This window comes from Macrobrachium nipponense, chromosome 20, assembly GCF_015104395.2.
Source record: "Macrobrachium nipponense isolate FS-2020 chromosome 20, ASM1510439v2, whole genome shotgun sequence".
NCBI classification, from domain to species: domain Eukaryota; kingdom Metazoa; phylum Arthropoda; class Malacostraca; order Decapoda; family Palaemonidae; genus Macrobrachium; species Macrobrachium nipponense.
Window position 1 is genome coordinate 83,376,111 of NC_061089.1, and position 17,500 is coordinate 83,393,610.

Below are 17,500 nucleotides of genomic sequence, written 5' to 3' on the forward strand. Positions count from 1 at the left end.
GTTCTTGTATATTTGCCCAGTGAATGCAACATTCAGAGAAATACTGCGATAATAATGACTTAATCTAAAAGTTAGATGCATCCTTAAGTAAATAGATTAAACCGAAATCAGTAATCGAAAATATAAGGACTGAATGTCACCTTAAGTTTACGTGTAACTGTAACTTTATGATAATTTTGTCTGAATAATCTATTCAATGATGTTATTGTTGTCTCAGTGCTCCGATTATTTCTTGTTAGATCATTATTGCAATTATTAATAAAGAGATACTTCCTTCATTAAGTAAAAAGAAAAGTTAATCGATGTTATTTGTATAAGAATTCCTATACAGGACACCTGACTCCGTTCCTCGTCAAATAATAATGCTACACCACGAATTAAAAGGAAAAACTCTTGTAGTTATAAAGAATAGAAAATTATCTCATACCAAGTCAAAGCCACTGCTTTCCTAGAACACCACGTAACAGCACAACAAATTCTAGAATAGAATAATAACATAAAAAAAAATAACCATTTAGTAATCTCAGGCAAAAAAGAAAAGTCGGAATCGCAAGGAAATGTTGAACATCAACATAAACCTAAATTGGTACTAGAACACCGGGTTTTGTTTAATCAAGAGGGACATAAAATGAAAGCCCTGCAGCATATGTGAAGACATTACGTACTTTTGCGTATTCAGGTGGACTGAATTAAATTGAATATAGAATTTAGGCCAAAGCCCAAGCACTGTTCATTCAGCGCTGGAAGGGAAATTTAAAGTAAACGGTCTGATAGGTGTAATAGGAAAAAACCTCGCATTTGCACTATGGTTTAACTGTTAGGAGAAGGTAGACAGTAAAATGGAAGGGAAATAATATAAGAGGAGGTGCAGTAAAAAGAACAAAAGGGGATGCAGCTAGGGGCCGAAGTTACGATGCAACGAACCTTACGTAATGCCTACATTATTTTGTCTGAACTCTATATTCAATTCAATTCAGTTCAGGCACATATTTGAAAATGTCGCCTTTCACTCTCCACTTGATTACGCAAAAGGAACGTATTTATACATGCTACAGAACATTCACTTTATGTCTCTCTTGAATAAACAAAATCTGGCGTTCGTATACTGATTTACTTGTAAGTTTATGTTCAAAAATTTTTGCGATTCTGACTTGTCTTTTTTGCTTGGGAATACTTAATGGTTTGCTTTTTCTCCTCTTAATCGCTGTGTGCTGTTACGTGACGCTTTGGGAAAGAAATGGCTTCGGCTTGGTATGAGAAGATTTTTTTATTCTTTAGAACAACAAGAGTTTTTCTGGTTAATTTGTGGTGTAGCATTATTTGATGAGGAACGGAGTCAGGTGTCCGGTATAGGAACCCTTATATGCATTTTATTATGAAAGATAAAAAATACAAATAACTTTGATCATTTTTTTTTTACTTAATGAAGAAAGTATCTCTTTATTAATATTTACAACAATGGTGTATCGAGAAATAATCGGAGTGCCGGGACAACGATAACATCATTGAATAGGTCATTCACATCAAATTATCCTAAAGCTACAGTTACACGTAAACTTAAGGTGGCATTTTGTCCTTATATTTTCAATAAATGATTTTGGTTTAATCTTTTTTTCTTGAGGATGATTCTAACCTTAAGATTAAGTAATTATTAACACAGTATTTCTCTGAACGATGCATTCCCTGGGCAAATGTACATGGAGACATACAAGAATATAATAAAAATATAATAAAAATATCACATGAAAGAAAACTGGAGATAAATGGGCTTAAAAGTCGCAATTTCCGTAACTGGAACAGTTCAATGGCTTCAGTAGAATTGGGTGAAGAGGAAATGCGATTAAACTCTTAATGACTCAGGAAGACTGGAAAACATAAACAACCTTAAATAAATGAAAGCCTTTTATACTTGAATTCCCCCAAGTTGCGGTACACACGTGAATAGGCACATTTTTAAACCATTGCGCATTAATTTCCTTACGGTAAATACAGGGGTTTTCTTCCCCCTCCACTTCAATTCTAAAGGTCTTTCATTCTTTAGTGTAACATAATATATTTTTGGTCTTCTTCGTGTTCTTGCTCTTTTCAACATTCTTCTTCTTCTTCTTCTTCTTCTTTTCATTACTATTGTTATTGTCATTATCATTAGCTTGTTGGCTTACGCTACGCTCGCCGGAACCCGGCGCTGCTGTCTCCACTACTCTCGCGATCCCCAACATAACCCACCTGGAGAAACCGGTTGCCAAGAGGTGGGTGGCTGAGTCATGTCTCTCTTAATGTCACTCGGGAGAGGAAAAATAAGAAACCTCATCTTCAAATGCTTCATGATACATTTATGAAGTCAAAAACACGAGATCATTTGCCGCACATTTGGATATCAAATACGGGCGGTACGTGAAATGGATTTCATTCCTGCAAATGCAATAAAAGTATTAATATTTTCTCATAAAGGAAGGAATGATCCGTTTGTTATCATATTATCAAATACTATCTGGGTTTTAACCTTTAATCTAAATAAGCCTGTAAGTTCGTAGAACCTTGTTTTTCAGGATAATAGACTTTAGCTAAGTTCTTATTGAAAGTTAGTGTATTCTGTAAAATCATAACAATTTTATATAGTTAAAAAATAAACATACTTATTATTGCTTATATGGTTGTACTATTAAGACATTTTAGTTTATGTGGCATGTTTCTTGTAATATTGTCAAAATTAGAATATATAAAATTCAATAGAAATGAAATTCATAACAGTTCTGTGATTAATGACGTAAAAAGCATGTCACTTCCGACGACAGAATATAATAGAATTAAAGCCCCCATATTATGTAAAGAGACGAAACTTGTTATCTTAATTGCCTCCACGTATGAAGATAATAGATTTGAGATGCTTGTGTCATCCCGTCCTTAATCCGTGGATGGTCTATTACAGGATGAAAAATTAACCAAGCAACCAAAGAGACGCCTCAAGGATCATACGCGTTGATAATACTTTCGTTTTTTGGATAATATTCCTGGATTACTATATCATTAAAGTGTTTAGAGGCCATTAGACTCCATTACCACAATTTATATAACTAACAGACATTTTTTTTCTTCCTTTCTTTGCCCATATAAACACAGAGACAAAACAACAGCTTCTAGAAACCTTAACACACGATCATCACTTCTGCAATTGAACCCTTCTTGCGTTAATAGGATCGGGAAAATGATTATGAATATAAAAAGTGGAACAAGTGATTCATATATGGTTTTCGTTTATACAATATTATCTTGATATATATATATATATATATATATATACTATATATATATATATAATATAATATATATATATATAATATATATATATCTATCTATATATATATATATTATATATATAATATATATATATATATATATATATATAGTATAATTATATTATTATATATATATATATATTATATATATGTTTATATATATTATATATACCATATATATTATATATTATAATAATATAATACTATATATATATTATATATAATATATACATAATATAGTATAATATATTAATAATACTATATTATAATATATATATATTATATAATTTTTTACCAAAAAAATAAAAATTAAAAAATTTTTTATTTTTAAATATTTTTTTTTAAAAAAAAAAAAATAAAAAATTAAAAAAAATTTTTTTTTTTATAAAAAATAAAAAATTTTATTTTTTTTAATATATATATATATATACTTAATATTATATAAGTATATATATATATATCAATCTAAATAAAGTAGCTGTGTATAAGACTGTGCACCCCTATAATATGCAAATCTGCACAGGAGTAATTAACTTTGTTTATTCATTCTTAGAAATTTATTCTCACAAGTTGATCAAAACACAGAGATATCACACGTAAAACACTACATGAAAATACAATTCATTTGCATAACTGGACATCGAATATGCAAGCATACTTGAGTAGTGATGCACTAGTAAACCGAAGTCCAGGTACATGTTTGAAAATGTCAGCTTTCTCCCTTCACTTGAATACACAAAAGCAACGTATTTACATACGCGGCAGTGCATTCACTTTCTGTCTCGCTTAAATAAACAAAACCCGGTGTTCGTACAACGATTTATGTTTGCATACAGCAAATACCCACGAAATGAAGTGGGTTTAGTCTTCCGATCCTCTCAGCAGTTTAAGCTCGACGTTTTCCTCTGATTCCGACTTGTCTTCTTTGCTTGAGAATGGTGATTGATTTTCTCATCTTATCTTTTAATTTTACAATTTGTTGCGCTGTTACGTGATACTCTGGGAAAGCAATGTCTTTGACATGGTAAGACAAGATAATGAATATTTTATTTGTACAGTAGCATTATTTTGTTAAGGACGAACTGAGTCAGATGTCATGATTGGTAGTTCTTGAACGTGAATTACTAAATTAAGTAAGAATTATAAATACGTTTTTACAAATTTCCTGTTCACGTAATAAAGCAGTTACTTCTTCACTAATATCCACAACATGTTGTGTAAAACGGGAAAGAATAAAAATAAGAACTTTATGTGAATAGGTCATTCACATAAAATTAACATAAAGCTACATTACAGAATGAACTTCGGGTAGCGCCCATTCCATAGATATATTTCATGAACGAATTTAATGGCTCTCAAGTCATCTTTTTTGAGATAATGATATTGGTTAAAAATTTGCTGGAAAACTAAGTTTAAAAACCTTTGCTTAGGTCAAAACGATCATATTATTTTTGTGAATGGATGGATTCACTGGGAAAATATACATAGGCACATAAATGAATGTAATCAAATTTACTGCATTGAACTTTCACATACGACCGATGAAAAACCTTATGCAACAGTCCACTGTGTAGTGACATAAAAAAAAAACAATAGTTGCAAGTTTAGTAACCCGAGTGTGTTAATAGCTTCAGTAGGACTTGGTTAGCAGGATATGCTATTACATCTCCTAATGACTCAGGACGTTTGCGAAAAAATAAATAGATAAATAAATAAACTTTAATAAATGAAATACTTTCATGCTGATTTCGAATATTGTAAGGGGAGGTACACAAGTGGATAGGTACAATCTTCCGCCTGTGCGTATTAATTTCCTGACAGTAAATACAGAGTTTTTTTCACTCTCTCCATTTCTAAAAGTCTGTCTTTCTTTTGCAACAGCACAATGCTATGATTCTTTTTCACTTCCTCTTTTTGTTGTTCTTCTTGGTCTTGTTTATCATCTCGTTCTTTTTCTTATGCTTGTTCCTTTTCTTGTTCTTATTATTATTATTATTATTATTATTATTATTATTATTATTATTATTATTATTATTATTATTATTATTATTATTATTATCTTCTATCTCAGCAATCCTATTCGACTGGGTGGTGTTAATAGCGTAGAGTTCCGGTTTACATTCTACCTCCTTAGGAATCCATCACTTTTCTCACTTTGTGCGCTGTTTCTAATAGCACACTCTTCTGCATGAGTCCTGGGGCTACTTCGGCATCTAGCTTTTCCAGGTTCCTTCTCAGGGATCTTGGGAGCTTGCCTGTGGTTATGGATACAATTTTTACTGGCATATCCCATATCCCTCTTATTTCTATTTTCATGCCCTGATACTTATAATTTTTCCCTTTCTTTCTTTCTCATCTGCTCAATGAGTAGTACTTTATTCTTGATTTTATTAATAAGCATGAAGTCCGGTCTATTGGCATGTATCACCCTATCTGTTCGGAAACTATAGTCACAGAGGATCTTTGCCTGATCATATTATTTTTATTATTATGTAAGTTCTGTGAAAATAGTTCTGCCCTTATCATGAAATGTTTTATGCTACACTTATGAAGTAAAACACAAGGCATCTTCTGCCGCACATTAGCATATCTAATACGGGCGGTACGTGGAATGAATTCCATTCCTGCATTCTCGGCCATTTCGAGGAGATAGGATCGTCCCCGTGGGAGGCGGTTCTGAGCAAATGTAATAAAAAATTAATATTTTCTCCTAATTTTCTCCTAAAGGAAGCAGTGATCTGTTTGTTTTCATATTACCATATTATACTCTCTGGTTTTCACCTTGAATCTGAATAAGCGTTTTATTTCGTGGTACCTTGTTTTTCAGGATAATGACTTTAGTTATGTTCTTATTGAAAGTTAGTACATTCTGTAAGATCATACAAATACTATATAGAAAGTAATAAAACTATTATAGTTATTATGATTTCAATATTAAGACATCTGAATATTTATGGTGCATTTGTTGTCATATCGGATTTCTATTTAAATTTCATCATAATTAAAATTCATTATAATATCAGTTAATGAATACCAAAGAAAAAGTATTCCACTTATAACAGCAGTGTAATAGAGTTAAAACCCTCATATGAAGTAAGGAGGCAAAGCATGCCATCTTTATTGCGTGCAGATCTGAAGATAATGGATTTTAGATTTTTGTGTCATTCCGTCCTTCATCCGTGGATAGGCTAATTCACCACGAAACATTATCCAAATGGCCTTCCAAAGACCACATGCACCTACAATAATGAGGTAATAAAAGATTGTCTTTTTTAGATAATGCTCTTAGACTTTTCTGTCATTAAAACATTTGGAGACCATTAGACTCCATTACCAGGATTTTTCAGCCTTATGATCATAGCTGTATTTATTTGTGGAAGATAAGCGTGTTCCCCACGAGATTATATAACAATTTTATTTTTCTTTCTTTCCTCGGACATTTAAACAGAGAGATAAGACAACGAGTCACGAAAGCCTCAGTGCGATGTTATGATGGTATCACTTATACAATCCAAATGTTCATGCCGTTATAGGATCAGGAGAACATTAACAGATGTAGAACTCTTTGGCCACTTCTGATACTCGAAGAAACAAAATGATTTATATGTTGTTTTCGGACTCACAATTTTACTTATAATTCCCCTTCTGTAATATTTCCGAAGTGGCGCGAATTAGATGTTAATCGACATTTTGTCGTTATATATATATTATATATATATATATATATATATATATAATATATATATATATATATATATATATATATATATATATATATATATATATATATATATATATATATATATATATATATATATATATTATATACATCCATACATTTATAAACATTAAGTGACAAATGGTGTCGTTAAATATTCCATTGGCGCTACCTCGGGGATATCACCAACGGTGAATTATAAATGATAGAATCCCCAGCAGCATTGGTCGAGGTAAACTATTTTCCACCAAGTATTGTAGTAGTATTAATAATAGAGGCAAGACTAATATTGACGAATCCGACGTAATCATCATCTTAATGACTGACTGATTACGGATGGGAAAATCTTGATTCAATTAAGACCTGCGACGAGGAAGTCCTTTGTTCTCCTATTAGTTCTTCCTTATCATATAAAGGCAAACAATCCTCATCGAAACGATTCGCCCCTTTTATCTGTTCTCAAAACGATGCGATAATCACGGGCGAAATTAAATCAACTTCAGTCGAGGGATTCGTTGTGATTCGGTTCCTTTTTGCCAAATTTAATATTGCTGGGTGTACTTCGTTGTTGGAATCGGTCGGGCATATTAAACTCTTGCGTCGTTGGCGATGGATCATTGGTTCCTATTATTTGCCGGAACACAATAATAAAGGAAGAATGGACCTCGTATGAGTTCGTGTATGAATTATGTCACGAAGGTGCTTTGTCGACAATAATAACGGTTCTGATTTCTTACATGATTAATAACTTTCATGACGGATCACTGTTACCTTTAGAGTATTCAGTCGATTTTTATCTGAGATGAAGCTTCAGGCGTCTGGCTGTTTTAAGGTAACTATTTTCCAATTGGTAAGTATAGTAACCAGATATTTGGCCTCTTCGTCATAGTCGTAAGTTGCGTTGTTTTTTAGTTTTTCTCTAAAAGAAAACTATTGAGATAGCTGTTTGTCTGTCCCTCCGCACTTTTTCTGTCCAACTCAGACCTTAAGAATTGTTGAGGCTAGAAAGCTGCAAATTTGTATGTTGCTCATCCACCCTCCAACCATCAAACATACCAAATTGCAGCACTCTAGCCTCAGTAGTTTTCATTTTATTTAAGGTTAAAGTTCGTCTGGCATTGCTATAGATGCCAACAACACGGGCCACCAACGGGCCGTGGCCGAAAGTTTCATGGTTCGCGGCTGGGAGTTTCATAGGCGGTAGCTGAATTTCTTACAGCATTATACGCTGTACAGCAAACTCGTTTAGGCAGAAGAAACTTACGCGCATATTTTACTTTTTTGTGTTTTAGACTAATATTTTTTATACATCTACTTAGATGTTCGATTTCTTCAACTTTGTTTTGACTTTGTTTTCAATCCTCATTAAAAAAAAAAAACTAGTATCTGCTCCGTTCATTTTCAAGTAACTTATGGGTTACGTAGGAACATAATTTACAAGAAGAATAATAATCACTCAACCTAGAATTTCGAAGAGGTCAGTCACTTTGGACAGACTAGCAATTTTCATTTATTTATTCATTTATCTATTTATTTATTTATTTTCAGGTTTCTTCGTCAAACAATTTCGTAGAAAGTTCTAATAATGCGAGTTCATTCGGTTCTCGACAGCGGTCTATATGTTACTTCAATAAATTATGGCTAAACTCTCATTACTAGTATTATTATGAGAAACCAGTAATAATAATAATAATAATAATAATAATAATAATAATAATAATAATAATAAGATTATTAATAATAATAATAATAATAATAATAATAATAATAATAATAATAATAATAATAATAATAATAATAATAATAATAATAATAAATTCTGTTGAATAAAATGGCAGAATTCATCCAATTAATTTTATATATTAGCTTTTCTATTTTTCTTATGACTCGCTTTTCTGGCTCAGCGATACTTCGCAATAATTGGCCAATATTCATATTAGGGATAATTCTGAAAGTGTTATTTTATTTAGAACAGGATTTACCAGTATACTAATAATACCAAATTTTGAATAATAAATCCTGTTTTAAATGAAATACCACTTTCAGCAATATCCCCAATATGAATATTGGCTAATTATTGCGAAGTATCGCTGATCCAGAAAAGCAAGTCAAAAGAAAAATAGAAAAGATGATACATAAGATTAATTCGCTGAATTCTGCCGTTTTATTCAACAGAATTACTGACGATGACTGGCATAATATGTCAGTGGCATGATTATATTTGTAGGGTTGTATTGTCATTAATGCAGATTAGATGTACGGAATCATTACAACCAGGCACCTGACACAAATACACTTTTGAACTTAATTACAACTTTAAGGATTTATTTTCGAATGAAGTTACAAGGACCATCCGGCAAAAAACTGCTTTAAGAATGCAAACCTTATTTTTATTCAAATATATTTATTCATATATAGGCGTATAATATTCAGGCTGTTATTTCCATTTGCCAATTTATTTTTTTTATATCTATATATGTGCTATATATTATTTTGATGTAACAAGAGTGATAAACCTTCTAAAATCATTTCTAAAACAAATACATATATGTGGATATCTTATTTGATGTATCAAGAGTGATAAACTTTCTAAAATTATTTCTAAAACAAATACATATATGTGGATGCACTACAGGGAATAATGAAACATTCCGTTATAGATAAAGACCATTTCTAAGGTGTTCTTGAAGATGTCTTATGAATACTGAACTGATATCAAGCGTGGCTGTGTCGCAGGGTTAAATGAATTTGGGAAAGGGAATGAAATAGTCCTTCTGTTTATCAGGAATTCCTAATGCAATTAAGTTTGATCAGGAGAGACTGTAACGGCTGAAGCAATATCCCAAACGAAATGCACCATGTGTCTGGAATGATCTTATATGAGATATGAGGGTATCTTTTGATCTCGCATCGAGCTTACTCCGTTTTATTGCAACAGTGGTAGGATCTCTAAAGCATCATATATATATATATATATATATATATATATATATATATAATATATATATATATATATATATATATATATATATATATGTATAGGATATATATATATATATATATATATATATATATATATATATATATATTATATAGGATATATATATATATATATGCTTAAAAAATCACAGTAGATGCAGGTGACTTCATTAAATAGGCGAATACCACCAGAAAATGATAGGCAGAAATCCAAGAGCTTTCGTCTTTACTAAGACATTGTCAAGGAACGAATGAAATACAGTTATGAGGTAAACAACAGGATCAAGAATACCAGATGGATAATTGTCAAAAGGGTAAAAATTTAAGAGATAATCCAGGATTATCGGATATCACACAATCACAAACCTAAATATAGATTTGACCCTAACATACTAATTTTGTTACTTGTATTTATCTATAACCTTTCTCATTATGGCATCAAGTTTAAATAAACCAATACTTAAATTTAGAACATTTCCATTATTTGAATCGAAGAAACAAGATTCAATGATATTTCTTTTAACTGTGTCATTACATGGGATTAAGGCTCTTGCTTGACTCCAGTTAATAGGATGATCTAGATCTCTCATATGTACGAATAATGCATTCGATATTTGCCCAGTTCTTACGGAATATTGGTGCTGTTTGAGACGTTGTAAAATAGATCTGCCGGTTTGTCCGTAATAAACTTTATCACGTTTTTTGCAAGGAATTTCATATATTCAGCCTGGAAGATCTTTAGGAGAATTCTTTGCTGGTAAACTATTGAAATTAATATTACTGTAAACAACATTTATTTTAAAAAGCTTTATATATATATATATATATATATATATATATATATATCATATATAAATAAATAAATATATATATATATATATATATATATATATATATATATATATATTATATATATATAATATATATATATATATATATATATATATATCTATATATCATATATATATATATATATATATATATATATATATATATTATATATATATATATATATATAATAGATATATATATATATATATATATATATATATGACTGGTAAAAATGTTCTGTAACAACAGAATTCCATCTAATAAAAGGAGCCCATAAAAACACCAAAATGTAGAGAGAAAAGTACTATATTTCAGAGACTGCTGTCTCTCTCTTCAGTATATGAATGAGAAAAGTTTACAGAAAAGTGGTATTTATACCAAGAGATTCGTCCACAAGTAAGCAATTAGTCACTCCCTGATAATCTTCCTTTAATCTTCTTAAGCGTTGGTTGAATGAACACTGCGTCGACGATGTCCGATGTCCAATTCCCTTTTGAGATGTTCATTACCTGCTTCTCTTTTGAATCGGCCTTAATAAAAGAGAAGCAGGTAATGAACATCTCAAAAGGGAATTGGACATCGGACATCGTCGACGCAGTGTTCATTCAACCAACGCTTAAGAAGATTAAAGGAAGATTATCAGCGGGAGGGGTGACCTAAATTGGCTTACTTGTGGACGAATCTCTTGGTATAAATACCACCGTTTTCTGTAAACTTTTCTCATTCATATACCTAAGAAGAGAGACAGCAGTCTCTGAAATATAGTACTTTTCTCTCTACATTTTGGTGTTTTTATGGGCTCCTTTTATTAGATATATATATATATATATATATATATATATATATATATATATATATACATATATATATATATATATATATATACTATATATATACTATATATATATATATATATATATATATATATATATATATATACTATATATGATATGTATTTTAGTATGTATGTCTAACTGAACTAGGAAAGTTTGGAACGTGATAAATGCCTAAATAAAGGTATACTCTAGTGTTTATCTTTCCTTCCTGGCTTATACCTTTATATATATATATATATAGATATATATATATATATATATATATATATATATATATATATATATATATATATATATATATATATATATGTGTGTATGTATATGAATGTATGTTTCTATAACTGAATCACTGAACTATGGAACGTGATGAATATATATGAATAAAGGCAATTGCCACGAAGGAAAGTGAAATACAAAAATAATTATACAAAGAAAGTTCGTATAATTGACAGGTGGGGATTACAAAGTAGTTGTATGTATCTGGAATCCAACACAGTTGAAGAATTACAGGACCCCCCAAAACAAGGGTAAATATTTAAAAAGTTTTACAAAAGAACAAGCCCAACAGCTCGAAAGCAGGGAGATATTCTGTCAAGACTGAGCAAGCATCCAATTCAATATTCATTCGTTTAATTGAAAACTCTCACAGGATCAATTAGTCTGAAAGTTCAGTGATTGTCAGATCGAAAGATTTTTCTTCACGAAATCTTTTAGAATCTGCTATTGTACATCTTACTTCCAGCTGCAATTTTAACCTTAGCCTTGGCATGTATTATTTGGATCCCTGTATTAGTAAAATGTTCGAACATGATCATAAAAATAAACTTACTGACTTAATTACTAATTAGTTACCTTATATACATTTTTATGTATTTGGAGTGTGTTTATATTTTTTTTTTTTATTTTCACTTTGTAAGAATTTTTATTGTATAACAAAAGGAGAATTACTTAGTTATACGTTATAAGCATATGGTGTCAGCTTTTCTGTCCACGGCTTATTTTTTTCCTCTCTTTTTGTAAAACATCATAAACATTTACCCCTATCTTGGTAGGTCCTATAAGTCTTCGACTGTGTTGGATTTCAGGTACATCTGTTTCCTTAATAATATTCATACGTCAACTATACGAGCTTTCTTTGTAAACTTATTTTCGTATTTCTTTCAGTCTGCTCGGTAAAGGACAGTAAGTCGAATGGCCTAGCATCACTCCGCTGTTCCAGGTTTTTACGTGGTACTTGTCTATATATATATATATATATATATATATATATATATATATATATATATATATATATATATATATATATATATATATGTGTGTGTGTATTATATATATATATATATATATATATATATATATATATAATATATATATACATATATATATATATATATATATATATATATACATATATTTATATATATATATATATTCTCAAGGAAGCAAGAGAGACGTCTTCTGGTAATTTAAAAAGGCTTTATTAAGCGACGTTTCGGGGTCACAGCCCCATCATCACGGCTGTAAAAAGGATTAATACACATAAATATAATAAAAAGACTCATCCTAATAACTAACATACATTTAAAATTTCATAGAAAACCTACTACAATGCTAAGAGAATTACCATATCAAGTGAAAGGGAGAAGACGAGTGACAAGAAGAAGAAAGGAAAGGTTCCAAGTAAACATAGTTATGCCAGGTAAGAGGGGTAGCGGTAGTTTTTGATTGTTTAATTTTGGAACTATTGTTTTTATGAAAAGCGATCGAAAACAGCAAGCTCTTGAGGAGAAGAAGCCCGTGTAATGACTTTAAAGTGTTTGTATTCTATGTTGAATTTGCATTTTTTGAATGTTCACGAATGTTCGAGAATTCTGGTGAAGACAACCGGACACCTGTTCTATAACTCACCCCCCTGTGGCAATCAATGCGGACTTTAAGAAGCCTACGTGAGGCCCCGACATAATTTCCCAAACTACATTTGGGACACGAAAATAAATAGACCGCATTGGAAGTCAGAAGAGGGCTCAGCTTTTCTTTATATCTAAATAAAGACCCAATAGTTAATGGGTTTCTTAAGATTAGTTGGCTTTTTATGGCCGCCGGACAATATTCACGTATTAAACGTTTTAACTTTGGTATAAAATGCTGTATCACTGATAAACGGGACACTAGCAAAGAAAGGCATTCTAGGAGCAGTTGGTCTGTTATTTTTCTCTATTAATTTATTATTTAAAAACTTGGTTAGGTATTTGAAGAAAACCTTAGCTGGATAGCAGTTATCGGTGAAGTACTGTTGTAAAAGAGTAATCTCATTGTGAAATTCAGACCAGCCAGAGGAGAGAGAATATGCCCTGGAAGAGTGTATATAAAGCGTTTACTTTAAAGTTAAAACTACAAAAGCTGTAAAAATTGTCCCTAGTCCAGTAAAAGTCCTTTTTTCTAAAAATGAGGTGTTAAAACCATCCGTATTACGTGACACTTCTATATCTAAAAAAGAGAGCTTATTATCATTTTCATAATCAATTGTAAACTTGATATTAGGGTGGGCTGAATTGGCAAATTGTAAGAAGGAATCAGCTCTGTCTCTGTCTCGAAAAAGAATAAACGTATCATCAACGTAACGGCAGTAAAAGAGAGGATGATTAGCTAGAGGGCAATTGTCCAGCAACCGCTCCTCCAGTTCACACATAAAAATATTCGCAAAGACTGGGCCTAAAGGACTGCCATAGCCATACCATCACTTTGTACATAAGACTTCCCATTGAAAATAAGGCGGTGTCCTGCACTGCCAAAGTTAAAAGCTTCTTAAAATTGTCATAATTAAAACCATGAAACAGAACATCATTATTAGTGAAAATCTTGTTTAAAATAATTTGAATTGTTTCTTCCACAGGGATATTGGTGAACAGAGTCTCTACATCAAGGCTAACCATAAAAAGATCCGAATCTTGAGACAATATTCTTTCTTTAAATTGTTTAGCGTTTTTAATGTATTAATTATTATGAGAGAAACTCTGTTAATAGCGGCACTAAGTATTTAGCCAACTTGTAATTGGGGGCGTCATAAGATGTTAGAATCGGTCTTAAAGGAACACCCTCCTTGTGTACCTTAGGAAGGCTATACATCACACCATAAGAACCACCAGTGCTGCTCAAGTTTTGATACGTATTATTGTTAATAATTTCCTGATCCAAGAGAGATTTCAAAAACCGATTGATTCTATCCTCACAAACGGAAGATAGTGGCAAAGTCAGGACTACCCAAACACTGAAATTTCGTAGTGTCATTTAGGATGTTTTCAACTTTCTGTATATAATCAGTCTTATTGAGTAAAACAACACCTCTACCTTTGTCCGGTCTAATAATGATAAGGTTTTCCTGTTTTCCAAGATTTTTCAGAATTTCTAGGTCCTTTTTGTTAAAGAAAGGTGTCCAGTTTGTAACTAAATTATTGTAAGTTTTATGGGCTATAGTATAAAGCTGTGATCGAAAGCTTTCCACATTGATCATTAGATTAGTGTTTACTAAACGAGAGAATAGCAGTTCCAGGGGAGCAAAAAACTTGCAGTAAGAAGGTTTATAACAGGGTAAACAATATTCTAGTCCAAAAACGACAATAAAAAACTCCTCCCTTTCAGAGAGTTGGTAATCAGAATAATTGAACACAACATCATTGTTATTAGAAAATTTTTGGGAATGTAAATACCTAAATTAATAATTTCCTTTTGTGGACATTTTTACATGGAGAACATAGGTATTAATAGATTATTAAAAAAGTATTTAAAAATAATGCAATCTAACATAGAAAAATTACTCAGTACATTAGTCAATAATTGTGAATGTTGTTGGGATAATTGTCTGATGATCCTGTTCTTGCTCCCGATCTCTAGGTCGAGTAGTTGTCTCGTTGCATCGGCATAAAATGGAGTACTGTACAGAGAAATTCTATATAGCTTGAATTTAACGAAATTCGGAACAATGTTACAATCTTGCAGTACTGTAGAAACTCTAGATCCAATTCAGCCTTGCGGAGTTTACGGGTAACTTTTCCAAGCTCCGGACAACACCCAGTACTGGCCGGGAGAATAGCGCAGTCGAACCAGTGAGTGAAAGTTGGAGACTCCAGCAGAACGAGCCCGAATCAGGAACAGAACAGCCAGGACAGCGTGCAGAAGAGCCATGACGAAGTGGGAAAGAAGGACGTCTACGGAGGCGTCAGCGAAAAGACGGACAGCAATCACCCTCGATATATCACAGGAAAACAGCAATCGTTCGAGATATATTCTCAAGGAAGCAAGAGAGACGTCTTCTGGTAATTTAAAAAGGCTTTATTAAGCGACGTTTCGGGGTCCAGCCCCATCATCACGGCTGTAAAAAGGATTAATACACATAAATATAATAAAAAGACTCATCCTCTGGCTGGTCTGAATTTCACAATGAGATTACTCTTTTACAACAGTACTTCACCGATAACTGCTATCCAGCTAAGGTTTTCTTCAAATACCTAAACAAGTTTTTAAATAATAAATTAATAGAGAAAAATAACAGACCAACTGCTCCTAGAATGCCTTTCTTTGCTAGTGTCCCGTTTATCAGTGATACAACGTTTTATACCAAAGTTAAACGTTTAATACGTGAATATTGTCCGGCCATAAAAAGCCAACTAATCTTAAGAAACCCATTAACTATTGGGTCTTTATTTAGATATAAAGAAAAAAAGCTGAGCCCTCTTCTGACTTCCAATGCGGTCTATTTATTTTCGTGTCCCAAATGTAGTTTGGGAAATTATGTCGGGGCCTCACGTAGGCTTCTTAAAGTCCGCATTGATTGCCACAGGGGGGTGAGTTATAGAACAGGTGTCCGGTTGTCTTCACCAGAATTCTCGAACATTCGTGAACATTCAAAAAAATGCAAATTCAACATAGAATACAAACACTTTAAAGTCATTACACGGGCTTCTTCTCCTCAAGAGCTTGCTGTTTTCGAATCGCTTTTCATAAAAACAATAGTTCCAAAATTAAACAATCAAACTACCGCTACCCCTCTTTACCTGGCATAACTATGTTTACTTGGAACCTTTCCTTCTTCTTCTTGTCACTCGTCTTCTCCCTTTCACTTGATATGGTAATTCTCTTAGCATTGTAGTAGGTTTTCTATGAATTTTAAATGTATGTTAGTTATTAGGATGAGTCTTTTTATCATATTTATGTGTATTAATCCTTTTTACAGCCGTGATGATGGATGGGGCTGGACCCCGAAACGTCGCTTAATAAAGCCTTTTTAAATTACCAGAAGACGTCTCTCTTGCTTCCTTGAGAATATATCTCGAACGATTGCTGTTTTCCTGTGATATATATATTATATAATTATATATATATTATTATATATATATTATATATATATATATATATATATATATGATATATATATATATATATATATATATATATATATATATATATACATATATATATATAATATATATATATATTATATATATATATATATATATATATATATATAGTATTATATATATATATATATATATATATATATATATATATATATAATATATATATATATATTGGTATGTGTGTTTACTAGATGGAATCTGGACATTCATTTTTAGTATTTTTCTGTTTTATTCCGGTTCTGAGATACATCTCTGGTGAAATGTAATGAAACATCAAGAATTAAAAGTCACAATTATTTCCCGTGTGAAAAACGTTATCGTAACTGATTTTCATTCTGGAGTTTTCGTCATTCACATTAAAGTTTGATGTGTCATTGGCGATTCCATTATTTCATTCATAATCCTTTTCAAATGTAATTTTTATGC